The 14,372-nt window shown below is 38.9% G+C and overlaps 1 long non-coding RNA gene across 1 annotated transcript; it reads left to right on the top strand.

Annotated features, from left to right (window-relative positions):
- Window positions 1–7,861: 7,861 nt before the first annotated feature.
- Window positions 7,862–11,643, top strand: LOC143695150 (uncharacterized). The gene is made up of 2 exons (XR_013184109.1): window positions 7,862–8,099; window positions 9,627–11,643. It is a non-coding gene; the product is annotated as an uncharacterized LOC143695150 (long non-coding RNA).
- The last annotated feature ends 2,729 nt before the right edge of the window (window positions 11,644–14,372 follow it).

The raw sequence follows: 14,372 nt of genomic DNA on the forward strand, positions 1-14,372 counted from the left end.
AAGGTTGATCAGGATTTTATAACCATCAGTTCTGCTCAATCCTTTCCTAAGGTTTCATAAATATTTTTCCCTTAAATTTCTACAGTATAATGCAAACATAATTCCTTACTCCCATGTAATGGAAAACGGAAGGGACAAGACAGTATTCAAAAATGCTCAACTTATGAAATAATAAGTATTAGTTGACATGCCCCAGAGAGACATGACTGACCAGCTGCTCTGGGTGAAACAAATAAATAGAAAAATCCTTTATTAATGATGTATTCTGCAGTAGATTCTATCTGGGGAATTTTGTAGAAATGGACTCTTTCTCATCTCCTTCCTATAAATGAACTAAGGAGAAGACTGAGTTCCTGGAGGTTTGGTAGGAACATAAACAGTGTACAAATACATATGGAACAGTCACATTGAGGGAGGATTTCAGCTTTGGTAACCACTACATCTTGAATTTTCTTTGGCTTCCCTCAGTCAGCTCAAGACTGTGGGTGAGACTTTCCAAATATAGACAACCAAAATTCTGACCAAAAAATACACACATTCGCAGGAGCAGATTAAAGCAGGATTCATGGATTTGGGCCTTGGGCTTGGAGGGGGCCAGTATAACCACAATGTTTGAATTGAAGTATCTGTCAGCTTGGGCTCTGGTGTTAGGGCTGTGGAGGTGGGAGGTAGAGCTGACAGGCTACAGAGGCGGTTGAGTCATGGGAATTTTTACTGTAGTTTGGATGGATTTGGTTATTTTATTGCATTGCTCTAGCTTGTTTGAGGCATGCTGGTTGGCCTGACTCCAAGTCTTCTTTAGTCTGACTCTGCCCCAGCAGTGGATCACTTTGTCCCACGAATTGTGCACTCACAGAGATTGCACTTGCTCTGTTTCTGATGTGAGATGGAAGATAGGCTAGCCATGGTAACAGCAAGTTTTGTGTACTAATATAAGCTTGTTGAATAATTTAGGTTGTGACAATGGTGTTGAGACCCTCTCCTTCAGCTCTTCCTTTTCCAAATGAACCCAGCTTGCTCAGCTGTCCTCTCAAGTCACGTACTCCAGCCCTTGGTCCACCTTGGTGGCCCTCAGCTTTACTTACTCCAGTTTTTCAGTGTCCCAAAATTGGATACAGTACTCCAGATGTGGTCTCACAAGTGCTGAATAGAGGGGAATAATCACTTCCTTGACTTGCTGGTTATTTTCTTAATAAAACAGCCCAGTATGAGGTTGGCTTTTAATGCTGCAAAGATGCACTGCTGATTCATGTTCAGTTTTTCCTCCAGGAGCCCTGGGTCCTTTTTTTGCAAAGCTGCTTTCCAGTCAGTTGGTCTCTAGACTATCCCAGATGCAGGACCTAGTATTTGCCTTTGTTGAATGTCATGAAGTCACATATACCTTTAGGTATAGATGCTCATTTTGCACACACAATGCATTATTGCAAATACAATTGTCTGCTTGTGCATGTATTCATTGGGTTTATAGGTTTATAGACACATTTCAGTTTTGTTGACAGCCTTGTGGTTTCCAGAGACCAGTGAACCAGTAAAATTCCTAAACTTCATATATATGCAGGGAGATTTCTCTTAGAACACTTCTAATGATAGACCTCTCTGTTAGGTAGGGTTCTGTTTTGTTTGTCACTTGTTCTCCTTGACTTTTCTCATTCTTAGATAAAGGCAGTGAAGACCACATGAGGTATATTGGTATAATCAGTAACACAGACTTGTCTGGACCTCAGGAGATAAGTCTGTACTGTATCAGCAGACGGCCCCTGAGAATGCTTTTCAAAGAAAAAAGTTCCCTCTATCTTTCAAAGGGTGCTTCCTTCTGTTGTCTTTATTGGAGGTCAGATTGCTCATCAGCCTCCTCCAGAGTTGGAGAAATTCCTCTGAAGACCCCTTAAATTGCATTTCAATTATATAGGAGGCTGCCCTTGCAGGACCATTTTGTTTCCAAGCCACCCTGTGGCTTCTCAGAGGTGATGTGCTTTTGGAATCCCCATTTCAGGTAAAAAAGAAAGCCCTGTTCTGTCAGCCTCCAACAGACATGTGCCTGAAAAGGCATATCTAATTGATTTACAGAGAATCAAGTGCTCTCTGTAGATAATGTTTGCACAGTGTAAATCTCTCACAAATTAGGCATTCCAAGGAATGTGTTCATCAGCAAGGAGTTACAGGGCAACACTGATCTTTAGTGGTCAGTAAATGCAAAAGACAAATGATACAGAATAATTTGATATTACAGACTAAAAATTTACAAATTTTCATTTCACATTTACAATGCAAAATAAGTATTCTGTTTTTCAGATGTGCTGGTGGATGTTAATAATTGCAAATTCAGCTGATATAACAGTATCAGTAAGATGTTTTGAGCTTAAAGGGCTTTAAAAAAGGAAGCAGATCCTAGAATAGAGTGAGATGGATTGAAAATACTCCAGGATGATTCAAATGCCAGATCCCAGTCTGGGTTTGGGCCATGTGTAAATTTTTTTTGGTCTTTCCCAGGTCCATAAGAGATGAAGTTGCTGGCATTCTTGTGGGAGACCCTGTATTTCATACTATTTGTCATTCTTTCAGAGATCTGGAGTTTGTCTGCTATTTCCTGCAGAGAAGACCTTGGTAAAAGTCACCCAGAGAATCTCAGTAAAGGAGACTGCACTTGGGTAAAAGTCAAATGAGAAGTCTTGCTGCAGTGATTTAATAAAGGCAACAGGTTATATCTCTATTGATTCTGGCTTATTTCCTCTACATAAAAGAAGACTTTTTGCTGCCTTTGAAAATAAAACATATACCAGACTCTTATTGTTTTTATTGGTAGAAGCTCTTGCAGTGTATAACTGTTAGTACAAGAATGAAAAGTTCTGGGTAAAAAAACTGAGGGAAAGATATGAGTGGAAGTTAACTTTCTGAAGTGTAATAATGTATATGAAAACACAAAATGTTTGTTTTTCAGTTTCCTATCACATTTTCCATCTGGTATCTGCAAAGCTTTTAAACTTCCACTTCCTCTCTGCAGTTTTGCAATATTCCTATTCACAGGAAGTAAGAGGAAGAGCTTTATGAGGGATACATTACAAATAGACTGCATGTAGGTGTTTGGACAAAATAGCTGGGCTCAAATCTCATCTGGTATAAACGGATGACCCTTCAATGGAAGTATGAAATTCAGCTTGTCTGTGACCTGGCGCTTCGTTCTGCAGCACTGGTTATTTTTTGTACAAATCACTGTTGTTTTTTTTCCTGGTGCTTTTCATCTGTGATCTCAAAACACCTTATTAAGCAAGAATGAAGGTCTTTACAGTTTTTAGACTTGGTAACTGTAAACACAGTCTGTGCCTAAGTGCTTCAAAGGCCAGGAGTTGGTAGCAGACTTCACTGATTTGCTGAGCCAGGTCCCTTTATTCCCAGTTCAACATACTATCAATATACTGCTTTCCAGTGTAAATGAGTGTTTCATAAACAGACTGAAGAACAGCACAGCTCTCAACAGCTTGTGAAAACAAGAATAAAGCAATCAATTATAGCTTTGTGTCTTGATTGCAAAAAGATTGGTCTTAGGACTCATGAGTGTGAAAAGAACATAAAGGCTCAGGTGAATTGCATTGTTCTGCTCACATTTCCCTCAACAACAACAGGAACCCAAGATGCCAGTGAGGAGTGGCTGATTACTCGCATAGTTTTGTAACAGCAACACTGAGGTTATTACAATGTACATGTTACATAGCAAGGCTGTAGAAGCCTTTATAGAGCCATTCTTTCCTTTTTTTTTCTCTCCTATTCATTTTTCCTTTCATCACTGAAGGCAGCTAGAGCCTTCTAGTGTGAAATTCAAGAGGAGAGCCAAGCTTCCTCTCCTTTAAACATTCCAAACGATTGATGAACTCAAAATCTGCTTCAGGATCAAGATCCAAGTTTTGCAAATGGTATCTATCTTACTAATTAGCTGATCCAAGCCTCCAGATTTCAAACTACAAATATAAATATCCCATGACTTTAATCAATCTCCAGTCCAGCTTCAAGAGACTTATTCTGTTACTCATTTCTTACAAGTTCCACTTCTTCTTCATATTGCTTTTCAGAATAGTAAATTAATTTCCATAAATGTAGAGTGATTTAAGTTATTTTTTCCCCTGAAATCTTGAAACAATCCATTCACAAATCTTTCCTCCCTCTTGTGACTTCTCCTGCCTCCCCTTTCCCAGCCCACAGGTATAACAAAACTGCCTTGCAAGATGAGCCTTAAAAGTCTATGAACATAAGCTTGTAAATCTGGCTCTTGAACAAGCTCTATTATTTTTAACTGCTTTTGTGTAAGACAAGAGGCTATGTAAAGAACAGGATGTTTTGAACATTGAACTCTGGTGCATTACGTAATACTGCTGCTACAGATTTGATGTAATTTCTCTGCAGGTGTCAAAGGCATCATAACCAGTATGCTACTGAGATGTTAAACATTTAGTATACATAAGCCCAGTGGAATTATTGATATACTTTTTTATCAGCAGAAATGCCAAGTTTTCAGTTTGTGTTATATTCAATTGCAATTACAGCCTATTCTTGCAGTCTATTTAGATTTTATTGTACTTTGAAATAACTGTAAACAGGATACTTAACAGACTTTTGTTAATCTCCACTTTTTTAGGAGATGCATGAGGTGAACCACTTTTGTCTTCCTGGGGACCTAGGGCTGCTACATTTTCCTTAAGTAGGGAAGGATAATTGTATTTGTATCTACTCTGCACGATTGCTCTGCAGCCAGGTTCTCAGTTGCTCTTCTTGCCTCAGTCCCTCTGGCAAATTCAATGATGCAGAAACTAATCCTTCCAAATAATGCAGGTGTCAGAGGTCTGTGTAAGAGGAAGGCTTGGCAGAATCTCTTGTGGAAATTTACACAACATCTGCCCACACAATGGCTGGACAGTACTGTTCTTCCTTCAGTTGTCAGGTGCATTGGAATGTGTATAGAAGAAAACCCAAAGAAAATAGTGGATCCAAGATTCTAATGCATGAAAAAAATGCAGTTATTGTTGGAAATAAAAACCATGATTCATTTTTCAAGCAATTTTTCTTGACTCATTAGTACCTTCTGTCTTGCAAAAGTGCACTTGGTAGTAATTGAGCTATTAAAGAAAGAAGATATCGTATTTTAGTAAGATAATAAGTTAATTTTGTTATTTATAAACTTTTGTCAGGGAAATTTGCCTTTGTCACTACCAAACCTGAGCTTAAGAGTCTCCACTTATAATACACATGTAAACAAGGGCTTGATTTTACATGGTAAAAACATGGCTCAAACTAATGTGGAAGAACAGTGCGGTAGTGAGTTGGGAACACAATACTGAGAGGGATTTCTCTGAAGAGGGAATGCATTATTTGTTCTGCTGTTCCTATCTCTCTCACCCATTCAATTTCAACACCCTCTTTATGCTGCACTCATTTTGTGTCCTGGCTTCTAGATACATTCCTCCATGGTCACTTAGAGTTCTCTGGTATCATCTTACCATCATACACGATTCTTTACAGACAACTATTATCAGCTTTACGCTCACTTATTCACAAATTAGTGCCATTATTGTGGTGGATGAGCTAAGAATTGTGCTGCTCTTGGTGTCCTCTAAATATCACTTTTCCCCTGGGCCACTCATTCAACGTGGGGTGGGAAAACTCACATTCCTTGCTAAATTCAGCAAGTGTCTAATGAGACCCGTCTGTGTTGCCTTTCTGCATGGAAATTCTGGCCGTTGAAAACACCTGTTCGATCACCCAGTTCGTATTTCTGCCTGCAGGAGGGAAGTCCCAGTTGTACATTTACCAGTGCTTTGGCCAGCCTCAGAAAGGGACAGTTTTTGAGGAAATTTTGATCCTCATCTTGCCTTGCTGATTCGACACACTTTTTAAGTGTCCATTTTGTCCTGACATAAATGACTGTGCAAGGCATTAAGCAATGATGAGCTGTCTTTGGGGGCTGGCTGGAGCACAGGCTGGACAATGGGATGAGAATAAAAAGTTGGAGGCAATGTCCTCCTTCTGGTCCTCACAGAACAGCTCATAATGTGACACATGTGCTTTGCACAAGGTCTTGTCCTCAGTAGCAGATGTGTTCCTGCTTGCTTGCTTGCTGGGGTCTTGTTGAGCTTCTCTATTGCCATGCATCTAAGAGAGTGATTGCAGTGCCTCCAGTGATGAAAACCCAGTATGAAAGTTATGCATAGGAACAGTCATATTTAATTGTTTATTCATCCATGATTACATATGTTGTTCATGGTCAAAATCAAAGCCCTTTATATCTTACAGGAAGTAAAGGAAGAAAGGGAAGAAAAGCGCACTACCCCATACAGTCAATGGAATGCTAAGGAAAATCAAGTCCCATAGAGAACTGTATGTTGCATTGCCAAGTCTTAAAGTTTTGTTTCAAATCTGGTGATATTTTATATATTTAAGCCTTCATACCATAAGTCAAGGGATACTGTGAGAATGTGAACATTCGTTTTAAAAAAGAAACTTCAGTAATTGTACAGCATGTTGTGAGGGCTTGAAAACTCACAAATTAGGAGACAAGAAAGGATGAACTCTTTGAAAATCTTATGACTTTTCGTCCTGCAACTTTGGGATTTTTCAGCTTTGATTCACAATTTTTGAAAATTTGGAACAGCTTACAATATTTCTGTCCTTTTAAGGTGCTGCTATTTAATGCAGATGATACTCTGAGGATAGCTTCTCTGGCAAAGGAGAGTTTTTAAAATGCATAGCTCATCTTTTAGAGTGCTTGGCACAATGGGGCTGTGAGCCTTCGCTGAGAATTTCAGGCACAACCTCAGTAAAAATAATAAATAAATGAGGCATCTCATTCTATCCAGAGATGCTGTATGGAACTGCTGTTAAAATACACATTTGCAAATAAAAGCAGCCTAAATTTAACTATGACTCAATTACACTAAATCTGACCCATTTTTGTTCTGTGTTTCAATTTAACACTTATTTACATTCTTAGACTTGGCGCTGTCGGAAGAGAAAGGAGGGGGAGCAGGCATTTTCATCCTCAGAATTGCTATAAAAAAATGGTGATTAGGAAAACACAGCTATAGTCAGCCTGAAGCTGGGTAGCTCATTTGAACCCACTATAAAAGAAAAGATCGTTTTCTCATCCTATTAAAACCGAGTTAGCAACGGCTGCGTAGGCGGCAGGAGATCAGAAATGAATGTCCAACTTGGAGTTCGTACAACTGGGGTTGGGTCCAAAGCAAACTGCCTGATTAGTGAAACAATTTGTTTTTTACAATGACAGCAAATAGGTAAATCTTGTGAGTGTCAGGAAATCCTGGAGGAATTTGAATGGGAGCACTGACTGGTTTGCAAGTTGCACTTTGATTAGAAGGCATCGCTGCCTCTGCTTTTCGTGCTCATGTAGCAGGGACATAAACAAGAGGGACTCAATTTGCTGGGGGCATTTATTTCTCTGTCTCTTCCTCTCTCTCTCTTTTGTTTTTACAATCTATGTGTAATGACTAATTGGCTGTGTTTTCCCAGCTATTTTATGTTTCTCTTGCCCTGGTTACAATGCGTACTAAAGCAGTATATCCACAGGGACCTATAGACAGCCAACACTGCCAAATGATACGCAGCATTCCCCTTTCTCTCTAAGTGTAAAACATTTACAAGTAAATTTACAAATGCATTAAGAACATTTCCTCAGTTGACTGTTAGTGTTTATTTCTTCCCCTTCTCCTCGCGGGAGCAGACACCTTCCAGCCCCTCAACTTTCACACACTGCTATCCCCGTTATTTGCCTCCTTCCCTCCCTGTCGCCCCTTTCCCTCGTCTCCCTCCTCCTCCTCCTCCTCCTCCTCCTCCTCCTCCTCCTCCTTTTCCAGTTCAGCGGCGCAAATTTCTGTTTGTGCCAGTGGGGCGGCCTGGCGAGACCGCAATTGCTCTACCCCACAGATTGACGAGCCCTCAGATGCCGATTTACTGTACATGGCAGCCACGCTGGAGCCGCGGCACATCTGGAGTGGAGTAAGCTTACTCAGAAACAGGGGCCAGCTCCAGCCGGAGCCAGCGGAGCCGAGCGCGGCGCTGAAAGGCAGCCCTCCTGCCTCCCCTTCCCTCCTCCCCGGGTACATTTCCTAATGTAAACAGAGGCCAGGGGGGAAGGACACAGTAACTCTTTGCTGCGTGTTTGTCATTTCATGTTCTTTATCTGCTTGAGGTCAAACTGGAGCTCTGGAAAAACAGAAGCTTTGCTTTCATTCTAAATAGCTGAAAGCCAGTGCTGCTCTGCTGAAGGGAAAAAAAAAAGAGAGAGAAAAAGAAAGAGTTTGCTTTTGTGTTTATTTGTTCCACTTTATGGTAATTTGGGGGATAATTTCATTATCTGCAGCCAAATTGAAAACAAGCTGTTGTCTATGCTAATGATACCAGTGTATTATTTTATGTACAGTAGGCATGGAGTCCTTTAAACAACGAGTGTATTTCTGCTTACAGCTGTACTACTTTAACTTCTTTTTTTTTATAGTTGCAAAACGGGACTTTCCTTTTATTATCTTGAAACAAAAAAGATTAGCCATGGCTGCTTTGTTTTACAAAATGGTGAATACCTTTCACCACCCAGTGCCAACCTGCTGTCTTACAAATGCACTCTGCAAAGAACTTTACTGCAAAGCAAAAAGTGTACTTGTTCTGGGGCAGATATGCTGATTTTATAGTCCAGTTCACTGGACTGCTGAATTTTAATATCTGCATGTAAAGAAGTGGGAGAGATTTTTGAGGCATTTACTGACTGTCAGCAATCTGGAAGAGAACTCTGTGATTCTTTACAAGTTTCATATAATTTTTATTTCTTCTTTCTAATAGCAAAATGATAAAGTTTATTGGTTAGTTGTTCAAACAACCTTAAATCATAAACAGAATCACAGAACCAGCTAGGCTGGAAAAGACCTTTGAAATCATTGAGTCCAACCCATGACAATGCAAATATGCATTTTTAAATGGCTTTTCCCACTCAGTATTCCTTGCAACACAATGGATTTTGCAGCTAATAGAAAACAAAGCTCAGAAAACACTGCTCATAACATACTGATGCTAATGTTGATTTAGCTGTCTTTGTAGTAAAAACCTGATTCAGATGAGAGCAGTGGTTTATCTGTTATGGAGACTAGTGAAAAATCTTGCTAATAAATGTATGAATAAATAAATATCCAGGTCAGACCCCTAAACCGTTTTTATCTATGGGAGTAGAAAATCTTTGACCACCATATGGTTTTCCAGGGATTTTGGTTCATTGTCGCTTCTCAGTTCACAGGCCATGCTCAGTATTTTGGCCTTCTGGTGGATAAAATTCCAGATAAGTAGGTTGCTTCCTTGATTCTCAGTGGAGGCAAACCTGTCTGTCACGTAGGAAAACATGGGCTGGGCAGCAAGTGTGGCTGGACACACTTTTTGTACCATGGTAGTGCAAAGTTTCAGCAGTGCATTCCCCACTCCCCCACAGTGCTCTTCCAAATGCTGTTGTATGTTCTGGGTAGATATACCATGATACTTACACAAAAAATAGCAATTTAGGTTTCATGTTTCTTTATTACCATTTTAGTTGATTTTAGTAATTCTGTCACAACTGTGTTTTCTCTTACTTCATGGTGTTTCAGATCCCAGTAGGAAAGGGCCAAAATTCCCTGTGAAACATCTTGCTCAGGTCTCAGCCTTCTCACCAGGGGAAGCAGTGAGCATTACCTCCTTATGGCTGCTTAGAAACCGCTCAAGGTGAAACTCTTAAGGAGGGGACTCTGCGTGGAGAGAGGTGTTGGTCAGCATGGAAAGACTGAATTGCACATCTCCAAGATCCAGAATGACCTTTCTGAAGTCAGGAGCAGCATCATGGGTCCAGGGAGAAATGCAGGGATGGCACACCATTTTGCATAATCTAGGTGACTACTGAGATGGATAAAATGTTTTCTTTGCTGTGAAATGATTTATTTGGAAAAAACTTCACATGTCTACACGGAAAGGCTGATGGAACCAGTCTCAAAGGCAAAGCTGTTTGGCAAACTTCAAGAGAGATCTTGGCAGTTGACTGAAATCTAAAGTTTTTAAGGGACAGTTGTATTTTAGCTGAGTTCTTCTAGAAGCCTGCAGGGCTCTGGTTGGCAGACCATTGCTCAGCCTTTTGACTGCCAGGGTGGAGGATTGATGGCCTATCATTGCAGGATGGCCCACCAAGTAGTCTACGTTTGAACTAAAGACCTCAGGCCTTCCAGGTTTCAAAACTGGGACAACACTTGTTTTGAAACATTTTTGATGTGTTTTGGTATTTATTGGAAATATTTTTATGAATTACCAAATCCTGACCCCAAAAAGTGTTCCATAGGAGTTTTTTTAACAACTCTATTCTAGTCTAAGTTTAATGACCCTGAGGGGAAAAAAAAGTTTCTCCATAAAGGAGAAATAAAACAGAATCCAGTGAATTAGTCTGAAGCAGTACTTCTCTGACCTTTACTTACTGGGCAACTGTGCCTGTAATCCCACTGGTGTCCTTGGACATCCAGTTTGGTTTGGGCTCAGTTACACAGTTCTAGATTTAATTTTAAACATGATGTTTTGGTAGGAATTGTTTAAGTATGGGGGTTTTTTTTCCCCCATTCCATTTAGTGCTCATTTGAAGTTGATTCAGTTCCCTGTTTTGCACTAATGCCCAAAGTGTCCATGAAGTCTCAAAATGAAATAATCTTGGTAGATGACTATGCATCCTACTGATTATGCTATTGTTATTATATTAATAGCATGCACTCCAACTTAAGCAATGTGCAGGTGCAAAACTCTCATTCAGCAGTACATAACTCTTTCATCTGCCGTTTCTTGCCAGTAGATTTCCTGCCCATATGAATGTTTCTTGTGAAATTTCTGGAGAATAGCTGTTGGAGTTTTGCCAGTTGTAAGAAAACAAATGCACAAACAACCCACTTCCACAACTCAAATAACTCCCCTTCCCGAGTCATCTCTTTTTGAAATGACTAATTCATGATAGATGGTCTGCATCTAGCAAAAATTACCAATTGTGACAAAATAAACAGTGTGTATTAATGTAACAAAGGCAAAAGTAAAAACTCTCCTAGTTGTGCCAATAATGTCACCTCAGTGTACCTGTGTGTTAATGTTGCCATGTGTCACAGTACATGTGGGTAGCTCACTTTAAATATGTGCCCATGCCTGTCCTCAGTCATTCACTCTGTAACAATTCCTTCAAATCCTACCTATGTATATATTAGGTTCAAAAAACAATTGGTTTTTGCAAATAATAATCAATTTTTAGAGAAACCTTAACTGTGTGGATTTTTTTTAGGTAAGCAAGACTTGATCTACAGAGATGCTTAAACAGCAGTGAAACCTGTGGACATGCATGCAGAAAGTATATTTATTCCAGTAGGCTTCATGCTTTGTGACCATCATTCAGAAATAAAGGCAGAAGAGCATTTTGAGAATTGGAGGGGATTTAAGGGTTTGAAAAGTATATCAGTAGGTGTTAGTCTGCAAAAACATATGTGTGTGGAAAAAGGGCAGTTAAACTAACCCAGGTATGAGTACTGTACTTTAAAAGGCAATAGATCTCTTTAACATCTAAATAAATGGAGAAATCTGCCTAGAAATAAAAGAAGGAATTTCCAGTTTCAAGTGTGTTATTTCATTTCAACGGAATTATTTACAGTAGAGCTTTTCCATGTTTTTTTCAAAATGTTATTGACATCTGAATGTCAGCTGAATGTATTTCAGCATATTATGACAGATCTGAAAGTCAAACACCAATATTTGCAATATTTTTGACCCCAGTATAAACTGTAAAAAATTATCCTGTTGTACTTTCTTTGCCTGCTTTCAATGTTTTGTCTTTTTAAAACAGTAGAGGATGCACTGAACTGAAGCCTGCCATTTGTTATTGGCATTTCTCAGAAGAGTAAGAACAGTCGTCAATTACATATTTTTCCAACAAAAACATAAACGCAGTATATAAATGTTCAGATTATAATTCCACCCCAAGTATATATGTATCCTAAAAATAAACCACAATAAATGTTAGGCTAAGCAAAAATGAAGAACAGCAAAAGAATCAAGTAGAGGAAAAAAGAGGAAAAAAGGAAGTAGAACGAAAACTACAACAATAAAAATTGCAGGCATTAAGTAATATAGTGGCTATGGAAAAATAGCACGTAAAGATGAAATTAAAAGACAGATAAAGGAAACTGTCCCCAAAATTGTTGCAAAAGCACAATTTATTATTGCCTGGTGGGTGAAATTGTCATCACAGTCATTGCAGTCAAATCAGGTGTCCTGAAGCACAACAAATAAAACCTAAGAGCTTTTAAATACCCAAGATTAAGGGAAGATTCCAAAGAATTTCAGTGATCATCAAATGATTATTTAATAACTGTGTCAGGCCAGGTGATTTAATAACTGTGTTTGCTATCAGGTTTAAATTGAGTTACACAAATAAGAATTGCTATGTTCTAAAGAATTATCCCCTTCTCAGATTTTTCTGAGGCAAGAAATAACACTTGGATGCTCTGATTTTGTGGGGGAGAAACTAATTCATTTGGATCAAGTTTGTGTTTTGAACCTCTCTAAAATGAAGATGTGTTTTGGCTGGGCCTCTAAACCACACCCATCTCTAGTTCTGTTGTCCACTGTTGAGAAAATACAATCTACCTTCTATGCAGAGCATGACTGAAATCTGTGAGTCAGATTGTTCCTGTAAGTGAATTTGAACAAATTTGGTGCTTTTTAGTAGATTCAGCCCCACAACAGGACTCAGTTTTATCTTTAGGTGAGTATGTGTGTCTCTGGTTAATCAGTAAGGATTGTACAAGTGTGACAATGGGCAGAGTAGGACCTGTTATTTTTCATTAATTTCCTAAAGTCCAGTTGTAGCATGAGTATGTTCCTCATTAGTAATAGCACTACTATATTGGTTTTCCAACAAAACTTGCAAAATATTTCATTACTTTTTTGGTCCACTGAGCTACTGAACTGCCAGTTCCTAAAAGAAAGGAGCTGTAACTGAATCACTAGTAAAAGGAGCAGGAAATTAGATAAAAACGTAACACTGGTTTTACATGCCTAAATGAAAAGGTGTTAGTTTCAAATATAGAGCCTTTCAATATATTTTCCAAATCTTCAAAAGTGCCTGACTTTTGTTGTTAAAATGCTGCACTAAATTAACCAATAGTGCGGCACTGCTCCTATGACTTGCAATGACTTAGTCCATGTGACCAAAAAATAAGGTGAAAATTCCTTCCACGCTGATAAGCATCATGATCTCTTTGGAAATTAAAAATCTTAGGGCTTGCATGATTACAGCATGATTATTAGATAGACAAAGATTTATTTTCTGATAATTACATAACAAGACATTATTTGGAGGAAGCCAGCATTGTAGCCAGATAAACCCTTGTTCATTCTGCCTGGAAAACTGTGGTAGGAACCACAGTTTTTGAAACACATATAACAAACATTGTAGAAAGAAAAAACTTTTTAACCCTCACTTCTGGTAGGGAGGATTCTCATCCAATGTAGCTTGGATGAGAATCCTCCCACCTAACTTTGCCACCTGTGTTAACTACACGCATTTTAAGTTTCCATTAGAATCAGTGGAGGATGAGAGACCTCCAGAACGTAATCTGTATTTTGGCTCTTTTGAGTTGCCAGCTGCTGGAGTTCTCTCTCCACTGGAAAGGGCATTTAGGGGTGCTACAACCCATGGGTAGATGCCTATTTTTAAGTGGAATGAAACAGGGACAACCAGTATGCACCATAAATGTAGGATATATTACAGAGGTACATAACAAATGGAGTTCTTGGTCCCATCTAGGAAAACCCAAGTTAAAACTTCTCTAAGATAATATCAAGCCAAAGTCCACTGCTAAGAGTGGAGGAGAAAGAGGAAAGAGAATGCATCCTGGGTGAAGAAATAAAACATTTTCTCAGATGCTTACTCAATAGGATTGTGCTTCAGGCTCAGGATGTTGCTTCATTGTCAAATGGCTGATCTTTCCTTGTCATGCTTTCCTATTGTTCTCCATTCCTTAAATAATCCTGGCTTTCAGCTGCATTTTTAATCCATTTAATTCATTTTCAAACCCCCTAAAAAACAGAGATTAGTTTAGCAGATCAGGAAATAATTAGAAAAAAGATTGCATAATGGACCTAGTTAAATTACACAGTTGCTACTTGCCTTTGCATAGTAATAAAGATGCAGTTAATAGCTTCCACTTTATTTAGCTGCTAAATTCTGTTTTGTTTCAGAAACCAACTCCACTGCAATAACTACATTGTTCTTTGCTCATTAATCTCTATTATTTGCTCTTTTTTGAATTGTTGTGACTTTTCAGAACATGGGCAGTCCT

Source organism: Agelaius phoeniceus, chromosome 1, assembly GCF_051311805.1.
Source record: "Agelaius phoeniceus isolate bAgePho1 chromosome 1, bAgePho1.hap1, whole genome shotgun sequence".
NCBI lineage: Eukaryota > Metazoa > Chordata > Aves > Passeriformes > Icteridae > Agelaius > Agelaius phoeniceus.